The sequence below is a fragment of the Delphinus delphis genome, chromosome 16 (assembly GCF_949987515.2).
Source record: "Delphinus delphis chromosome 16, mDelDel1.2, whole genome shotgun sequence".
NCBI classification, from domain to species: Eukaryota; Metazoa; Chordata; class Mammalia; order Artiodactyla; family Delphinidae; genus Delphinus; species Delphinus delphis.
The window spans coordinates 13,597,496-13,604,723 of NC_082698.1; positions in this window are offsets into that span (position 1 = coordinate 13,597,496).

Consider the following 7,228-nt stretch of genomic DNA (forward strand, 5'->3'; position numbering starts at 1 on the left):
GTGAATGATACCAACTATGTGATATTCTGGAAAAGGCAAAACTAAAAACTATTGCAAGAGTGAAATGATCAGTGCTTGCTAGGCGGTAGGAGGTAGGGAGGGATGAATAGACAGCATAGATGATTTTTAGGGCAATGGAATTATTCTGCATGATACTGTATTTGTGAATACATGTCATTATACATTTATCAAAACCCAAAGAATGTACAACACCAAGAGTGAACCCAAATATAAACTATAGATTTTGCATGATAATGATATGTCAATGTAGGTTCATCAGTTGTAACAAAGGTACCACTCTGGTGTCAGATCATGATAGCAAGTGTTGTTCTGCATGTATTAGGGCCAGAGGTATATGAGAACTCTCTGTACTTTGCTCAATTTTGCTGTGAACCTAAAACTGCACCCCAAATAGTCTACTTTTTAAAAAAACTTACTGGATGGGTTTAATTGAGGACTCGGACACAACAAAAGAAAGAACTAATGAACTCAAAGACAGTCAATAGGTCCAGTCAAGATGGAATAACAGGGATAAAACTTACCAGGGGAAAAAAGACATGAAATAATGTAAAAAAAAAAAAAAAAAAAAAACACCTGAACATCAGGCAACAAAAGATAGTGATCCACAGAGAAAAGAACAGACAAATAAAAAATAAATAGCAAGATGATAGACTTAAAACTAACCATAACAATAATCATATTAAATATATATGGTTTAAATATCCCAATAAAATGGCACAGATTGTCAGACCGAATTAAAAAGCAAGACCCAGGAATTCCCTGTTGGTCCAGTGGTTAGGACTCTGAGCTTTCACTGCTGTGGGTCTGGGTTTGATCCTGGGTCAGGGAACTAAGATCCTGCAAGCTGTGCTGCATGGCCAAAAAATACCAAAAATAAATAAATTAAAAAAAACAAAAAGAAAGACCCAACTAGATTCTGTCTACAAGAAAAACACTTTAAACATAAAGACACAAATAGGTTAGAAGAATGGAAAAAGGTATACCATGTTAACACTTATCAAAAGAAAAGGCTGTAATGGCTATATTAATATCAGATAAAATAGATCTCAGAGCAAAGGATATTACCAGAGATAATGAAGGTCATTTCATAATCATAAATTCAATTAATCACGAAGACATACAATCTTAAATGGTTTTCTCTTAATAACAGAGCTTCAAAATACATGAAAAACCTGAGAAAGAGTTCAGAGTAATGATCATAAAGATGATACAAGAACTTGGGAAAAGAATGGATGCACAGAGCAAGAAGTTACAAGAAGTTTTTAGCAAAGGGTTAGAAAATATAAAGAACAACCAACCAGAATTGAAGAATGCAAAAACTGAAATGAAAAATACATTAGAAGGAATCAGTTGCAGAATAAAAGAGGCAGAAGAACGAATCAGTGAGCTGGAAGACAGAGTGGTGGAAATCACTGCTTCAAAACAGAATAAAGAAAAAAGAGTGAAAAGAAATGATGGGTAAAGAGACTTCTGGGACACATCAAATGCACTAACATTCGCATTATAGGGGTCCCAGAAAGAGAAGAGGAAGAGAAAGGGCCTGAGAAATTTGAAGAGATAGTAGCTGAAAACTTTCCTAACATGGGAAAGGAAACAGTCACTCAAGTCCAGGAAGACAGAATCCCATACAGGATTAACTCAAGGAGGAACGTGCCAAGTCACATAGTAACCAAATTGACAAAAATTGAAGACAAAGAGAAAATATTAAAAGCAACAAGGGAAAAGCAATAAATAACATACAAGGGAATAACCATAAGACTATCAGCTGATTTTTCAGCAGAAACTCCGCAGGCCAGAAGGGAGTGGCATGACATACTTAAAGTGATGAAAGGGAAAAACATACAACCAAGAATACTCTACCCAGCAAGGCTCTCATTCAGATTTGACGGAGAAATCAAAAGCTTTACAGACAAGCAAAAGCTAAAAGAATTCAGCACCACTGAACTAGCTTTACAATAAAAGGAACTTCTCTAGGCGGGAAAGTAAAGGCCACAACTAGAAACAAGAAAATTATGAAATGGGAAAGCTCACTGGTAAAGGCAAACAGATGGTAAAGGTAGGAGATTACCCACACACAAATATGATATCAAAAACCAGTAATTGTGAGAGGAGGAAAGTACAAACACAGGATATTTGAAATGCATTTGAAATTAAGAGATCAGCAAATTAAAACAATCATATATACATATAGACTGCTATATCAAAACCTCATGGTAACCACAAATGAAAAATCTATAATAGATATACACACAAAAAAGAAAAAGGAGCTCAAACACAACACTAAAGATAGTCATCAAATCACAAGAGAAGGGAACAAAAGAGGAAAAGAAGAAAAAAGACCTACAAAAACAAATCCAAAACAATTAACAAAATGGCAATAAGAACATACACATCAGTAATTACTTTAAATGTAAACAGATTTACATTTAAATTAAATCTGGTAGATTTCAGCCTACCCAAAGACGTAGACTGAATGGATACAAACACAAGACCTGTATATATGTTGTCTACAAGAGACCCACTTCAGATCTAGAGACACATACAAACTGAAAGTGAGGGGTTGGAAAAAGGTATTCCACGCAAATGGAAATCAAAAGAGAGGGGGAATAGCAATACTCACATCAGACGAAATAGACTTTAAAATAAAGACTGTTACAAAATACATCAAATAAAAACTGATAAAATTCAAGGAGAAATAAACAAATCCACAACTGTAGCTGGAAATTTCAATACCCCTCTTTAAATAGTTCATAAAAGTAGGCAAAAAATCAGCAAGGACATAGTAGACTTGAACAACACTATCAACCAAATCGATTCATTGACATTTGCAGAAAAGTCCTCCTCACAACCACAGAATGTATATTCTTCCCAAGTGCACATGGAATGTTTATGGAGATTGATCATATTTGGGGTCATAAAACCAGTCTCAATAAATGTAAAAGGATCTAAGTCATACAAAGTACGTTCTTTGGTCGCCACGGAATTAAATTAAAAATCAGTAACAAAAAGATAACTGGGAGTCCCCTTAATATTTGGAAACTAAATAACATACTTTTGAATAACCTATAAGTCAAAGAAGAAGTCACAAGGGAAATTAGAAAGCATTTTGAACTGAATGAAAATACAACAGATCCGATATAGTGGGACGCTGCTACAGCATTATTTAAGGGTTGCAATGGGCAGTAACAGGGTCGGAATTTTTGTTTTTAAAAGGTCAGTCTGTCTAGCAATTGAGTTTAGGAGGAGAGGTGAAGAACAAAAGAAGAAGTAGGGATTAGGAAATTACATCAACTAAACATTTCATCAATATTTATTGAGTGCCTGTACTGGGTTAAGCACTAAGGTGCTGAGGTGGTAGCAGGGAACAAGACAGAGTGTCTGCCCTCAAGGGGCTTACATTCTAGTGAGGGGAGAAAAAGAAATAAATACATGAATCAGATACTGTCAGGTATTAAATGTGGTAGAATGTGACTCGGTGGGCGGGCAGGGCGGATGGAAGTGGGGGTGGGGGGCAGCTTTACTGAGGCTGGTCTGGGAAAGGCCTCTCCTCAGAAGTGACATTTGAGCTGACCCCGAACTGTGCAAAGATCCAGGATAAGAGCTTTTGAATCAGACAGAATGGCAAGTGCAAAAACCCTCAGATGGAAATGAGTAGAACCCAGGTGGCTGACGCACAGGGAGCAAGGTGCCAAATAGAGACCAATGAGAATGGAGCAGCAGACGCGGGACCCTCAGTAGGCCCTTGATGGCCATGCAGTGGATCCCAGGTACAAATGGAAACCTCTGGAGAGTGTCGAGATGAAGGGTGATGTGGTTGCTTCACTCTTTAGAAAGATCCCTCTGGCTTGGAGGAGGAGGAAAGTAGACCAGTTATCCAGGCAAGAGATGGTGGGGCCTGCACTAGGGTCATAGCAGGGAAGATAGTGTGAAGTTATTGGAATCCAGATATATTTTAGAGGTAAGCAGGATTTACCAATGAATAAATGGGAGAACAGAAGTCTTGAGGAGGGTAGATGTGAGGTCTGAGAGAAGAGACAGGAAGTCCAGATGGAAGATGGCTTAGGCTAGAATAGTGCTGACAGAGATAGATTTAATATTCTCTATTTCACCGACTCTAAGATCCACATTTTTTTCACATTTATACTTCTCTGAAATTGAAAAGTACTCTTCAATCAATAGCATCTTTCAATTGCTATCAACCATGAAACAATTGTGAGGTTGTTGTGTGGTGAAAACATTCCATTGACACCTCCTGGTAAGATTAAGTGTCAGCAGCAACACATCTTAGATTTGGTAAAATGTGGATGTCATAATATGTGGATATATTCGCAGGCAGAATTGACAGGATTTAATGATGGATTGAGGGAGGGGAAGAGAAAAATATCATCATAATTCAGGAGACGGAAGTCCCAAATGCTGAGATGGAAGAGTAGCAGATTTTGAAAGAGAGAGATCAACTTCTCACTCAAAAGTAAGTTTGGAGTTCCTATAAGGCATATTAGTGAAAAATGTCAGAAGGCACTTGGGTATTTAGGTCAGAGCTCAGAAGAGAGAAGGCTGGAGATCCATAATTAGGCAGATAGTATATGATGGTACACGGAGATGGTAAAGGAGTGAACAAGATTTCCCAACACGTATAGAATGAGTAGAAAAGATGGCCCATGGCTGAGCCCTGAGAAACTCCAACATAGGGGGCAAGGAGAGGAGAAACCTACAGAAGCCACTGCGGTCAGGCAGCCGGAGTAGTAAGTGGGAAATCATGGGGAATTCCATCTCTGAAGCCAGGACAGCCTAGAGTCATCAATCCAGTCAAGTGCTACTGACAGGTTAAGTGAGATGCAAATACTCGTGAGTATCAGCATAGAGAACATCCTGGAGGGTTATGCACCACACCGTTACCAGAGATTATCTCTGAGGGCTGGAATGCAGAGACTCTTCCTTTTTTTTTAAATTTTATTTTCCAATATTGCATATTTCTGTAATATATTAATTATTTAAAAGGAAAAACTAATAAAGCAAACCTGCAAAGCATATCTATCTTGTGGGTGAGGATGCATCCACATAATAGGTGTGTGATAAATGTTAACTTTCCTCCCCTCCCCTCCCCTCCGGAAGTTTTGCATTCTGAATGGAGTCTTCCAAAGAGGCAAAGCCCTCAGAATGGTTTTTAGAGGTGAAATGAATTTCTGATATCTTGGAAGACAGGTAGAAAAGACCATTTTGAACAGAGGATAGGCCCTTTCCACAGCCCTGAGATCACATCACAGAGGGGGCCGGAGGCATCTCCCACAAACAAGACTGTGCCTACATGCTCATTCCCCTGACCCTGCAGAAGAGGCGGAAAAGGAAACTCGGAGTTGCCTTGAAATTTAAGCACAACTTATATTCGTTCTACTCTGAGATCTGAATTTTTAATAGTTTAGAAATGCCCAGCCATTCAGAAGGTGAGCAGAGGTCCAAACACTGAAAAGAATGAATACCCTGCTGGTGATTTCTCCAGCCTGCTGTTCATTTCTGAAAACGTTCCTTGAGGTGAATAATTTATGCCACTTATTGATTCACATTCCTTAAGAGGTCTGGGTTAAAGGAGGCTGGAGGTTTCCACACAGTGCAAGCCCAGCTTCCCCAGAGGCGTTTCCAGCAGTCAGGATGCTCGGCTGTCCTGGCCCTGTGGTGTGAGGGTTCTCTAACTGCAAACATCCCACAGTGCAAACACATTTGCATCAAGATCATGAATGCCCTTGATACAATGTAAATATGACATAGAAAAAGTAAGTTTTTAAAATAACCCCAGTCAGCCCGTTACAAAGAGATAACAAGGCTTACTGGGGATGGTGAGTATAATTGTTACTGTTCCTTACTCTTTGCCTCTAATACCATGATACAGCCACACCCTCTGCCCTGTGACTTTGCAGTGCCCCCCAACAGAGCCGGCAACTATTATATCCCTTTTCCATTAAAGTTGGGCTTGTCCATGTGACTTTGGCCAATGAAAATAGTAGCAGATGTGATGCCAGAAATGGCTTCCTTTTTGGCTGCATCGGGTCTTAGTTGCGGCACACGGGATGTTTGTTGAGGTATGCGAGATCTTTTCCTTATGGTGCACCGTCTGCTCGGGTTTTTCTCTAGTTACAGTGCGCGGGCTTCTCTCTAGTTATGGCGTGCAGGTTTTCTCTCTCTAGTTGTGGCATGCGGTCTCCAGGGCACATGGGCTCTGTAGTTTGTGGCACGCGGGCTGTCTCGCTGAGGCACACGAGTTCAATAGCTGTGGCACGTGGACTTAGTTGCTCTGCAGCATGTGGGATCTTTGTTCCCCGACCAGGGATCGAACCTGCATCCCCTGCATTGAAAGGCAGATTCTTTACTAGTGGACCACCAGGGAAGTCCCCAGAAATGGCTTTTTAATGCGTTTGCATGGATTGGGATTCTGCTATGCACCTTAACATCTCTGGGAGCTGTTTGTGTGGGACATGTGGAGCCAGCCAGAACTCCCCGCCCCCATCCAAGCAAAGGCAGACCAGCCAGCTGGCAAACCTGTAAGAGACCTGGGAGAATAAACAAGGAGTTGGTAGGAATTGTTAGATGCTAGAACATGTCTTCTTCCTGAGGACTTGGGTCATCAAAAAGTTAAACACAGAATTACCGTATGACCCAGAAGTTCCACTCCTAGATACATACCCCAAAGAATTGAAAACAGGGACTCAAACACACACCTGTACATGAATGTTCATAGCAGCACTATTCACAATAGTCAAAGGGTGGAAACAACCCAAATGGCCATCTATGAATGAGTGGTAGACATACAAGAGAATATTATTCAGCCATAAAAAGGCATGAAGTACTGTTACATGCTACAACGTGTATGAACCTCAAAAACCGTACACTAGGTGAAAGAAGCCAGATACACAAGGACAAATATTGTATGATTCCATGTCATTTACTAGAATAAGGTAAATCCATAGAGACAGAAAGCAAATCGGTGGTTTCCAGGTTCCAGGGGGAATGGGGACTAACCGCCTGGGTAGGGAGTTTTCTTTTGAGTTGATAGAAGTGTTGGAACTAAATGGTTACATAACATTGTGAATGTACTAAATGCCACTGAATTGTTTACTTTAAAATGGTTGATTTTATAAACCATAATGAAGAGAATATGAAAAAGAATATATATATATATATGGATCACTTTGCCGTACACAAGAAACTAACA